The 12,800-nt window shown below is 51.6% G+C and overlaps 1 protein-coding gene across 1 annotated transcript in view; it reads left to right on the forward strand.

The window, feature by feature from the left end:
• Positions 1-8,083: 8,083 nt before the first annotated feature.
• LOC127046975 (uncharacterized) overlaps positions 8,084-12,800 on the forward strand; it is a 117,421-nt gene continuing 112,704 nt past the window's right edge. Inside the window, exon 1 of the mRNA XM_050944745.1 lies at positions 8,084-8,151. The gene's annotated coding sequence lies outside the window, so the exon portion shown is untranslated. The remainder of the gene's footprint in view (positions 8,152-12,800) is intronic.

Below are 12,800 nucleotides of genomic sequence, written 5' to 3' on the forward strand. Positions count from 1 at the left end.
GGTGTTGCCTAGAGCTACTGCTTCCGGCCATCGGGTAGCAAAGTCCACTAAAGTCAGTACGTACTGCTTTCCTCTGGGCGTCTTTTTTGGGAAAGGGCCCAGAATATCCACAGCTACTCGCTGAAATGGGACCTCAATTATGGGGAGTGGCTGGAGAGGGGCCTTGACCTGGTCTTGAGGCTTTCCCACTCTTTGGCATACCTCACAAGACCGGACATACTTGGCAACGTCCTTGCCCATCCCCTCCCAGTGGAAAGACTTCCCCAACCGGTCTTTGGTTCTGTTCACCCCAGCATGGCCACTGGGATGATCATGGGCTAAGCTTAAGAGCTTCTCCCGGTACTTAGTTGGAACCACCAACTGTTTTTGCGGCTGCCATTCTTCCCGGTGTCCACCAGAAAGAATTTCCTTGTATAAAAGTCCTTGGTCTATAACAAACCGGGATCGATTAGAAGAGCTGAGAGGCGGTGGGGTGCTCCGTGCCGCCGCCCACGCTTTCTGAAGGCTGTCATCTGCTTCCTGCTCAGTCTGGAACTGTTCCCTTGAGGCTGGGGTCACCAGTTCTTCCTCAGGCTGTGGACTTGGTCCCTCTGGAAGCGATGTAGGTGATGGGTTTGTTTCCGTTGCTGGTGAACCGCTCTCCGCTGGTGCACCTGAGGTTATTTCAGGCTCTGGCTGAGCCTTTTGGGTATGGCTGTCTTGTGCTTCTGCCAGTTCTGGCTCGCTGGCGCCCTCTGGCGTTGAGTTTGAAGATGTGGTTGCACTTGCTGGTGCTGGTTGCTGTTCCAGTTCCGGGCCTGGGACTGGAGATGCTGTGGCTGTTTCAGTGGTAGGCATGGAATCCGGGTCCACTACCTCTGTCTGGGTCTCTGGTAACACAGACGGGGCCTCTGTGGACGGCTCAGGATCAGGAATGGGTCTGGAAGCTTGCCTGGTTTGGCTACGTGTAACCATTCCCACTCTCTTGGCCCGCCTCACCTGGTTGGCCAAGTCTTCCCCCAGTAGCATGGGGATAGGATAATTGTCATAGACTGCAAAAGTCCACATTCCTGACCAGCCTTTGTACTGGACAGGCAGTTGAGCTGTAGGCAAGTCTACAGCTTGTGACATGAAGGGGTAAATTGTAACTTTGGCCTTTGGGTTGATGAATTTGGGGTCAACGAAGGATTGGTGGATAGCTGACACTTGTGCCCCCGTGTCTCTCCACGCAGTAACCTTCTTTCCGCCCACTCTCAAATTTTCCCTTCGCTCCAAGGGTATTTGAGAGGCATCCGGGCCTGGGGATCTTTGGTGTGATGGTGGTGTAATGAATTGCACTCACATGGTGTTCTTGGGACAGTTGGCCTTGATATGTCCCAGTTCATTACACTTAAAGCATCTTCCATCTGATGGGTCACTGGGCCGAGGTGAGTTACTGGAGACTGGTGAGGTTGAAGGGTAGGGTATCTGTGGCTTTACTTGGGTTGTATGTGGGGTCTTTGGCTGTCCTCGGTTGTAGGGTTTATGGTCTGTGTGCCCCCTGGGGTAATCGTTCCCCTTGACAGTAGCTTTCTTGCTTTCTGCCAGTTCCATCCATTTGGCTCCAATTTCCCCCGCCTCAGCGATATCTTTGGGATTTCCATCTTGTATGTACCGTGTGATGTCTTCAGGAACACCATCCAGGAACTGCTCCATTTGTATGAGGAGGTGCAGTTCTTCCAAGGTTTGAATGTTGTTTCCTGTTATCCAGGCCTCATAGTTTTTTGCAATGTAGTAGGCGTGTTTGGGAAATGACACCTCTGGTTTCCACTTTTGGGTTCTGAAACGCCGACGGGCATGATCTGGGGTTATCCCCATTCTGTATCTGGCCTTGGTTTGAAAAAGTTTATAGTCATTCATTTGCTGCTTAGGCATTTCAGCTGCCACCTCTGCTAAAGGTCCACTGAGCTGTGACCTCAATTCTACCATGTACTGGTCTTCGGGAATGCTGTACCCAAGACAGGCTCTTTCAAAATTTTCCAAGAAGGCCTCGGTGTCATCACCTGCCTTGTAGGTGGGAAATTTCCTGTGCTGTGGAGCAATAATGGGCGCCGGGTTGTTAGGGTTGGCTGGCACATGCAGCCCAGCTTTTGCCAACTCCAGTTCATGTTTTCTCTGTTTTTCCTTCTCTTCATTCTCTTTTTGTTGTTTTTCCATTTCTTTTTGTTGTTTTTCCATTTCTTTTTGGTGCTTTTCCATTTCTCGGCGGTGGGCCAACTCTTCTTCTTCTTGTTTCCTTCGGTGGGCGAACTCTTCTTCCTCTAGTTTTCTTTTGTGTGCTGCCTGTTTGATTTGTTCTTCTCTTTCTTTCATCTCCATCTCTTTTTGTTTTATTTCCAGTTCCTGTTTGTGTTTTTCCATCTCTCGCCGGTGTTCAGCTTCTTCGATTTGTTCTTCGGCCTCAATTTTTGCCTTAGAAGTCATGGTTCCTGTTTTCTTGTGTTGGGGTGCCCTCCGGTGTTTATCTTCTGAACTGCAGGTTCTCTTGCCTCCTGAAGTCTGCCTAGCAACAGTGCCTTTAGCTATTCTTCAATGTTAAGTAAACCTGAAAAACCACTTTATTTGCATGCATATAGTGCTGGAACTTGCCTCCTAATGGGAGCGCTATTGCATGACAAAAGACCCTTAACAGTCTGGTAATGGCTTCTTGCTTAACATTCAAGCCACAAACTGCCAGAGAGAGCAGAAAAAAAAATTCTCTCTGGTTCCCTTTTAAAACCAACTGTTTCTCTCTGCTAAAAAGCCCTTAGCAGAGAAGAGAAAAATATAATATTCCTACTGGCTTCTGGATTCTGTCTATCCCTTAACCGCTGCACACCATATCATAACCTTAGTCCCAGATTTGGACCTTAGCGTCCAAAATATGGGGGTTAGCATGAAAACCTCCAAGCTTAGTTACCAGCTTGGACTTGGTACCTGCTGCCACCACCCAAAAAATTAGAGTGTTTTGGGGCACTCTGGTCCCCCTGAAAAACCTTCCCTGGGGACCCCAAGACCCAAATCCCTTGAGTCTCACAACAAAGGGAAATAATCCTTTTTCCCTTCCCCCCTCCAGGTGCTCCTGAAGAGATACACAGACACAAGCTCTGTGAAACTACACAGAGGGACTCCCCCTCTCTGTTTCCAATCCTGGAAACAAATAGTACTTTCCTATTCCCCCAGAGGGAATGCAAAATCAGGCTAGCAAATCCAACACACAGATCTCCCCTGATTTCTTCCTCCCACCAATTCCCTGGTGAGTACAGACTCAATTTCCCTGAAGTAAAGAAAAACTTCAACAGGTCTTAAAAGAAAGCTTTATATAAAAAGAAAGAAAAATACATACAAATGGTCTCTCTGTATTAAGATGATACAATACAGGGTCGATTGCTTAAAAGAATATTGAATAAACAGCCTTATTCAAAAAGAATACAAATCAAAGCACTCCAGCACTTATATTCATGCAAATACCAAAGAAAAGAAACCATAGAACTTACTATCTGATCTCTTTGTCCTTACACTTAGAAACAGAAGACTAGAAAGTAGAAACTACTTCTCCAAAGCTCAGAGAAAGCAGGAAGACAGACAAAAGACTCAGACACAAACTCCCTCCACCCAGAGTTGAAAAAATCCGGTTTCCTGATTGGTCCTCTGGTCAGGTGCTTCAGGTGGAAGAGACATTAACCCTTAGCTATCTGTTTATGACAGCTCTTGTGGAAATCCCACAGGTGACTCTGCAGGATTTGGCACTGTTGGTTTCTTTAATGTTGTGGTGTTTCCCCGGTTGCCGGAACAAAATCACCAACTCCTCCCTCACTGACTCCCACCAATCCCCCTGGTTGCCATAGGACCCTCTGATGCTTTCCCGTTCTGCCAACTCTGCCAGGCCTCGCTCCCCTGCTCCTTTATCTTGCAAGCTCTGTATGTTCAGCTGGGTCAGGGAATTGCCCACATTGAACACACGGTGAGAGCTGCATGATCCGAACAGTCCATTGGCACTACCCTAAACTCGCAGTGTAGACCAGGGCCAAGTAAATCCTGTTCTCCTTTCATAGATACGCCTGGGACAGCAACTCACACTGTGTCCCTGAGGGGTCAGGCAAACTCTCAGCACCTGAAGCCTCTGCCACTCACCTAGTGCCCCATGCCCCATAGATCAGCCATAGACCTGGCTGCTGCTCTATCGAGAGTGTGAAAGGAGTCAAGTCAGTGACTCCATGGGAGCTATGGGGCTGCAGCACCAACGGGAAAAAAACAGTGCTCAGGGCCCACTGGCACCCAGCTCCACCCTCGCTACAGGCCTTGCGGACAAGCTCCTCCTCTTCCCCTTCAGCACCTCCCACCTGCCAGTGATCAGCTGTTCAGTGGGGTGTAGGAGGTGCTGGCGGGGGATGGGGAGGAGCAGGGACAGGAAGAGGTGGGGAAGGGAAAGGAATGGGGCAGGAAGGTGCAGGGAGGGGAAGAGATGGGATGGGGTGGGGGCTTGGGGGAAGAGGTGGAGTGGGGGAAGGGCCTGGCAAGGAAAGAAGGGATTTGTCTCGGACCCTGCATCCCTCTAGGGTCGGCCCTGAAGGGAAGCACTGACTATCACAGTGACAATAAAACTGACCAGCATTGCAGGGGAGACTGAAGGAGTTCAGCACTCATCAGGTCTCCTCTCTCCCCCAAGGTGAGCCAGACACTGCTGTCTTCTGGCTCTCATTCTAGCAGCTGGATGCCAAGGAGCCATTTCCCCACAGGAAGTGCATTGAGTGCCCCTGTGGTCCTGTGGGGGCTGGCCTGCTCCTGCCTGTGGGGGCTGGCAGGGGGGCTGATGTCTGCACAGACTCTCAGTTACCAAGCCGGATGGGGCACTTGGGACCTTACCAGACTGGCTCAATGAAGACGGGGGTTGACAGAGCAATACACTAGCTCTCCAGAGCACAGAGCAGCATCCGCCCATGCAGCCAGGCAATGAGCATTTCCCACAGCCTGGAGCTGAGGGGGAGGTGGCAGCTGCTGTTCCAGCTCCTCGGGGACAGGCCCTGTCAGCCAATAGACACTTCTTACTCACCACAGCTAAGTGTGCTGGGTTCCTCCGGTGGGGGTGTGGAGCATCAGTTCATTTTCCTGTTCGCACTCCTCTGCAGTGTGAAAATCGGGGAGGGGAGGCAGAAGCCCCACTTCCCTCCCAAAATGACGCCCAGTGGGGGAAGCCAGGACAGCAGGATGGAGCGGCAAGTGGTGGCCAGACTCTCACCATCAGGGTCCAGTCTAGGTCAGGGTCCAGCTCACCTCCTCCCTGCGCCACTGGCCCCCAGTCCCCTTCTGCCACCAGGTCAACCTGGGCCCTAAGTAAGGAACAGGGTGAGGCAGCAAGTCAAGCTGAGCAAGGCAGGCAAAAGTGAGTCTTGTCTTCATGGGCCGCTCACAATGACGTCCTTTTTGTGTGCAACTACTGCAAAAACATCTCGGCCAGAAAGGGCAGTCTCCACACTATCCAGTACAAATACTCGATATGCTGGCATGCAATACATTTTCAGCCCCTATAGAAGAACCCTTCATGGTGCATGAGCCAGACCAACTGGAGCACGAAGTGTAGGAAACAACAACAAACAAGAGGCCATCAGAGTCGATGGAGGAGAAGGAGAAGGATGATTGGAAGGAGGCGAGGGAATAGAACGTCACCCAGGAGGGGGTCACCCAATTCATCAACGATGGTTATCCCACTGAAGCATCATTTCCCCAAGAATACCCTGGAAGTCAACAATGCCACCCATCACAAACTTAAAAATGTCATGTATCCTGGGGTCTGTGTGCTGCACGTTGGTTTGGAAATATCGGATGTGGGCAGCAAACAGTGCAAACTGACCATGGAACGGGTGAAAGGAGTGATGAGCAATGGATTGTGCCATCAGTAGTAGCCATTGGGCCAATGGGGTCTGTGCCAATTGGGGTGCTCCTGCAGGGGAGGGGGGCAAGCCCCTGTATCAGGTGGGCAGAATGGGGCAAGCTGACTGGACAGGAGAGGTTTAGGTAAAGGAGGTTCTGTGACAAACAGACATCATAAGGCAGCATGAAAGTAGGGTGTGTCTTGGGAGTCATTAGACCTCACTGGAATGTAAAAGAAGCTGCTGGTATTCTGAACTGGGTTCTGAGGGGGGCAGTCGGGGAAGGAAGTGGGAGGGGGCAGACAGGGGGCGGGGACCAGGCTGTTTAGAGAGGCACAGCCTTCCCTACCTGGCCCTCTGTACAGTTTCACCACCTCGATGTGGCCCTTTATGCCTGTCCGTGTCGCCCGCCATGGGAGCTGCAGCCCCACTCCAGGCAGGGATGAAGAAGCAGACAGGGTAAGGGGGGGCATGAGCCCCCCCCCAAAATTTGGGGACCACTGGCTTAAAGGGAGAGATGCTATAGAATGCTAACCTGTATTATACTGTTCAGCCACTAGGTAAACATCATCTTGTTTTCACAGCCACTTTCGATCTCCTGGTTTCTACCCCCTACCCTGCTGGCAGGGCATTGTGCAGCACCCTTTCCAGCTCACCTGGGTGCAGACAATCGAGGAAGAGAGCATCTGCCATCCAGCTCCATCCCATCTAGAGCAAATGTGTGGAGGTCTCCAGAGCCATCGCCAGTGTGGTGGGAATGGCCCAGCAATAGTGTGGTGGGAATGGCCCAGAACCTGCCAGGTGCTGAACACCCACAACCGCAATCAGTGAAATCAGTGGGAACTGAGGACTACTCCTCCCTCCTAGGATTGACACCTTGTGAACGAACTTTCATTGAGGACTAGTCAGGTTCTGCTCTTTCTCTGGCCTGAGATGGAGTGGGGCCTACTGGGGTGAAGGGAGCTGCTTGTCCAAACTAACAGAGAGCCCCATTGCTCTGAAAGGACGAGACTCTCCCAGTTTCACAGGGCCCCACTGGTGAGGGGGAACATTGAGAACAGCCTGTGCTGTGAGCTGTTGCCAGTGCGTGTGGACGGTAGCCTCCCTGCCCTGAGGTGGGGTGTGTGGTGAGGAGGAATTGCCTCAGCAGAGGTGATGTGGGCAGGGAAGCAGACAGGCCCATTAATGAGAGGCTGCCTTGAGGCCAGACTCGTGACTGCTCCCCACTCAGTTCCAGGATGGAGCGGATGAAGCAGATGCTGAAGAAGAAGGCTGGGCAGGTGGCTCTGGAGCCAGTAGGGAGCAGCGTCCACCTTGCCCAGGAGGAGAGTAGCCCCTCTGTACTTGCGGGCAGGGAAGAGGCCGGTGGGCAGGCAAAGCAGAGGAGCTCCCTGACCTTCTGGAAGAAGAGAAAAACACCAGCTCCCTTAGCAGGCCCTGAGGCATCTTCTGGTCCCAAATGGAGGTGGCCCCAGGTGATGCTATGGAGGAGGGACCCAGGAGAGGGTGTGAGCCAGGCAAGGTGGCTCTGCGGCTTCCTTTCCAGGAAGCGGAGGAGCCAGGAGCCCAGCCCCAGGGCCCAGCAAGAGCCATTCACCAGCCTGGCCACTGAGGAGCCCCCAGCCAGCCCAGAGCAGGAGTTGGGTGGCTCCAGCACGGGGACCAGTAGCTCCGCCTACTCCCGAGGGGCCAGCAGCTCCTCTGTGGGGTCTGACAGCCCTGAGGCTGAAGGCTCCCTCTTTGCAGGTGAGGGGAGATCCAGGGGATGGGGGAAGGATGGGGGCAGTGGGGGATTACGAACACCCTGTGCCCATTGGGTCAACAAGGCGCCAGGACTGAGCCACAGGAGCCCCACTAACACCAGTGGGGGTGACACAGCCACACCCTGTGGCAGGGGATGCTGTGCAGAACTGGGGGAGCTCTAGCCTTCCCTGATGAGGTTGAGGGGGGGCTGATGGCCATGGGGCCCTGATTCTGATGGGCCTGAGGGTGTCTCTGGGAGGGGCAGGGTGGGGCCCTCTATGCCATGGGGTTCCTTGTTGAGGATGAGGGACATTGATCCATTTCTCTACACTGCATCCCCCCAGTGGCAGCAGGGATTATCCTTTCTCCTTCTCTCCCTGGTGCAGAAACCTTCAGTGCCCAGCAGGAGTGGGCTGAGGCAGAGGAAGAGGAGTGGGCTGAGGAGGAGGAGGAGGAAGAAGAGAAGGAGGAGGAGGACGATGTGCCCCCCGAACAAGACACCATCAGGGTCATCCAAGAGCACCTCCAGGGCAGAGCTGAGGTACAAAAATCTTCCAGCTGCGCTGCCCCCGAGTCTATCCTGCCCCTTGTTCCATCCTCACCCACGCAAGGGGGTCTTGTCCCAGAGAATCCAACACCCACAATGGGGGGAACTTCTCCCTTGTTACCTGACACCCCAAAGTGGGAGCATTTGTCTCACGCAGGCCAAGGTATCTGCTCCCTGCAGACACTGTCCCAGTTACAACCCATCAGTGCAGGACGACACTGATTTCGGGAAACAGGGCGGCTTTCCCTGTCCATCTCCATGGGGTTCCTGAGCCATGCAGCTGGTGTAGATGGGAAGGGAGGTCCCTTCCTAACTGTCTCTTTCTCTCTTCCCCCATCCCACTCCTAGTTGGTGGAGGACAGGGCCCAACAACTTTGCTTCCTTCATGCTGTCCTACATCTGTGCTTCTTGGCACAGCAGCAGGGGCTTGACATTCTGGAGCCCCACCTCTCCAAAGCAGTCCTCGTGGAGAGCATTGCAGTGAGTGGGACCCTGTGTCTGGCCTCTGGAGCAAGGGACCCAGAAATGGGAGGAAGAGCTGGTGGGGCCAGAGGGGGAAGCAGAGGACAGTGGTTCCTGGGGTTGGGGAGCAGGGAAGGGAGAGCTTCTGACACCGATCAGGAGCTGGTAGTGGGGGAATTGTAAGGCTGGAGGGGACGTGCGGGAGGGGGAAGGAAGTTTGATGGATGGGAGGAATGGGGGCCCAGCTAGTTGGGGGTGGTGGGGACACTAGCTAAGCACTTTCTGCCCTGCCTTCCTCAGCTCGACTTTCCTCTTTCGCCCCATTCCTGCCTCACTTCCTCCTTTGGCAAGTCACACAAAGGAAGCCAGTAGGAAGTGACAGCGTCTATAGGCCAAGAGCAGCGGAGGCCAAGCCACAAACCTCTAAGAGGTGACTGGCCTAGATCATCTAGCTTTCCCCTGCTGATGCCAAGGTGCTTTCTCAGCTCATTTCACCACCCTCTGTTCGGAAGGGGTTGGGGTTATCCAAGGGACAGGCCAGTGGCAGAAGGTTGAGCACCTTGCTGGACAGCTAGGAAAAGGAAGCCATCATCTGTCTGCTTGGTTTTGAACAAGGGGCCTTTTGCATGGTAGGGAAACATGAGAACCACAACACTACAGAAACTCTATTACAGGCTTCTTCTCTTTGCTTCAAATTCCAGCCACTTGGCTGGCGCTCGCCCTGGCACACACTGATGAGCGAACCTGGAGACAGTGGTGGCAGCCCTTCAATGGGTCAGCTAGTAGAGAAAAGGACTGGAGCCGGCGCTCAGGAAGTCGTCCTGATGTCGCCCTTGTGACTCCAGCTTGAAGGGGAGCTTCTTTTTCTTCCCCTTGCTGAGAAAGAGCAAGAGAAGAAAGAAAGCTCAGGTGGGCCAACTGGGTGCAGAAGCCTATGCTGCCTTTTCCTGCAGCAGAACCTGAAATGAGGGACTTGCATTGGTAAAGAAAACACCCCACCCCTGCATGAAGACGGATAAGAGAGCCTGGGACTGAACCAGGAACCTCTGGAGCTTCAGTCTAACAGCTACTGAGCTACTTCAGCACCTGCAGAATGTATTTTTTGGCTGCTTTTTCTCTGTCCAGGATGTGTTTGTCAGCCCTGGCACACAAAAAGGACGTCATTGCGAGTGGCCCATAAGGACAAGATGAATTTTTGCCTGCCTTGCTCACCTTGACCCGCTTCCTCTCTCCATTCCTGCCTTAGATCCTGGGTTATCTGGTGCCTGAAGGTGACTGGGACCCAGCGGCATAGGGAGGAAGTTGGTTAGCTCAACCCCAGCAGCAAGAGTCCTACTGCCACTTGGTGCCCCACCCTGTTGTTCCAGCTTCACCTACTGCAGCTCAAATTCTCCAAGATTTCCCCCCTCCCCCAGCTCAGTCTCCTACATTCCCCATCTGGATCTCAATACCCCTCACACATTTTTTAAGAACAGAAGAATGGCCATACTGGGTCATACCAAAGGGGCTGGGGGAGTTAGCCTGCAGCCCACGACTGCAGGCGGTAGGGGCTGGTACTCACGACACAGAGTGCTCTGAACTCTGGGGGCCGTGCCTCTGGTGCTCTGGGCACTGGGGGCCGGTGCTCTGGGCACTAGAGGTGCGATGTCTGCCCAACACTCAGGGTGTGGGGGCTGGTGCCCTGGGCGCTAGAGCCACTGGGAGCCACACCATCCACACCACTGGGGACCATGCCATCTGCCTATCTGGAATTTCCTCTAATATATGAGAGTGGATCTTAAATTGCTCATATTTGCATTATTTTCTTTTTAATCATTAAACACAGCTATCACATTTTAGATGTTGCACTTTCCTATGTAATTATCTTATACTGATTTTTTTTTTAAATTCTTTCAGGTTTTGAGACGTTCCCTGGGTTTTTAATTGCAGCCCTTTGTTTTTGGAGGGAGTCCACACAGATTAGGCCACAACTGGAGTACTGTATCCAGTTGTGGGTGCCACATTTCAGGAAAGATGTGAACAAATTGGAGAAAGTGCAGAGAAGAGCAACAAAAATGATTAAAGATCTAGAAAAAGTGAGCTATGAAGGAAGATTAAAAAAAATTGAGTGTGTTTAATCTGGAGAAGAGATGACTGAGAGGGGACATGATCACAGTTTTCAAGTACATAAAAAGTTGTTACAAGGAGGAAGGAGACACATTATTCTTAATCTGAGGATAGGACAAGAAGTGATGGGCTTAAATTGCAGCAAGGGAGGTTTAGGTTGGACATTAGGAAAAACTTCCTAACTGTCAGGGTGGTTAAGCATTGGAGTAAATTTCCCAGGGAGGTTGTGGAATCTCTGTCAGTGGAGATTTTTAAGAGCACGTTAGACAAACACCTATCAGGGTTGGTCTAGATTATACTTCTGAGTGCAGGGGACTGGACTAGATGACCTCTCAAGGTCCCTTGCAGTCGTATGATTCTATGATTTTGCATATTGGAGGATGTGGGTGGTTAAATCTCCACTCCCCAGCCTCATCTGATCAGATCCATGGTCCCATTAAGCCTTGTATTTCCCCTCCCCCAGCAGATATCCTGTCTGTGGGAGTGGCCAATGCCAGAAATAGTAAAGGAAACTCTAACCCCTCCCCACTGGCTGCACAATGACCCATTTCATAGGTTATTATATGGGAAAAGTCCCTCCTGAACCCCCAGCCAGAGAACAGTTTGAGACATGAAGTGTGATGGTTAGCCCATCCCTTTAATCCCCCTGCAGATACTCCAGCCAAGAGTGGGGGCACTGCAGAGACCCCAGCCAAGAATGGGATCCCCAGTTGTGCCAGGCACTGCAGAGTCCCTGAGCAAGGGTGGAGGCCGATTCTGCCAAGTGTTGTACAACTCATAGTGAGAGAGAGAGTCCTCGCTGCCAAGAGCTCACAGGCAAAATAGATGAAGTGTGGGAGGGTGCTTACCATTTTACAGATGGGGGAACTGAGGCCCAAAGATGTGATGTAATTTGTCCATGTTTGAACAGAGAATAATGGGGCCAAATTAGGAACTGAGTCACAACCTGGCCCTTAACCATAAGCCAAGTATTGTCAATTGCATAGTAGAGGCCTCAATGGGAAGTTGCAGAATCTCCTTCATTGGAGGGTTTTAAGAAGGGATTATGGAAACACCTGTCAGGGATCACCTAGGGATGCTTGGACCTGAATATTGGGCTCCCTCTCTGCCCCACCTTTCTGTATGATTCTCCTGTGTGGTTTTGTTCTGTGTCATTGTTCCATGCTGAGCTGTTTTGCACAGTGTCACTTTGCACTCTGATGCATTGTTTCATGTTGTATGTTTTTTGCACTGCCTTGTGCTGCATTGGTTTGAGCTGAGCTCTTTTCCAGTGTGTCATTTTGCCCTATAGGGCGTTCATTTGCACGGTGCTGAAGTGTCGGGCTTTACACTCCTACGTGTTGTCACTTTGTGCTGTGAATGTCAGTTCACGCTGAATTGTTAGATGTTAGACTGGGGTGTTTTCACTTTTGTTGTTGTTTATATTATATTGCGATGGCATCGAATTATAGAGCTGTACGGCTGCAAGGGCCCTGGAGAGATCATGAAATCCAGCCCTCTCTGCTGAGGCAGGGCCAAGCAGAGATGATGCATCAGGGGCATATGGAATCAAGTGCCATCAGCATTCGGCCCAGGCAGGGAGCAGAAGGAGGGAACCAGAACCAGAGCAGGTTGCCTATGGGACCAAGTATATGTAGAGTATCCTGGACAGAGCTTTGTTCAACCTGTTCTTAAAAACCTCCAAGGACAGAGACTCCACAGATAGCCTTGGAAGCATATTCCAGAGCTTAACTACACTCAGAGTTAGAAAGCTGTTCCCAACATCTAACGTGAATCTCCTTGGCTGCAGATTAAGCCTATTACTTCTTGTCCTACCATCAGTGGACATGGAGACCAATTGATCATTGTCCTATTTATAATGACCAAACTTTTCTCTCTGCAGTCATCTGTTAAATGGTTATTATCTCCTCTCTTGCCTGGGGTAGAATGAAAGAGGAGAAAATTCTATTTGTTCTTTCTTCATGTTTTACTGAAGCTCAGAGAGGAAGGAACCTGAGCTGCCTAAGATTGTAGAGAGGACAGACAGTTTATTTCATTTTGGGCTGTGACTATTAGCAGAAGAGTGACACCTAAAG

The sequence above is a fragment of the Gopherus flavomarginatus genome, chromosome 1 (assembly GCF_025201925.1).
Source record: "Gopherus flavomarginatus isolate rGopFla2 chromosome 1, rGopFla2.mat.asm, whole genome shotgun sequence".
Lineage (NCBI taxonomy): Eukaryota > Metazoa > Chordata > Testudines > Testudinidae > Gopherus > Gopherus flavomarginatus.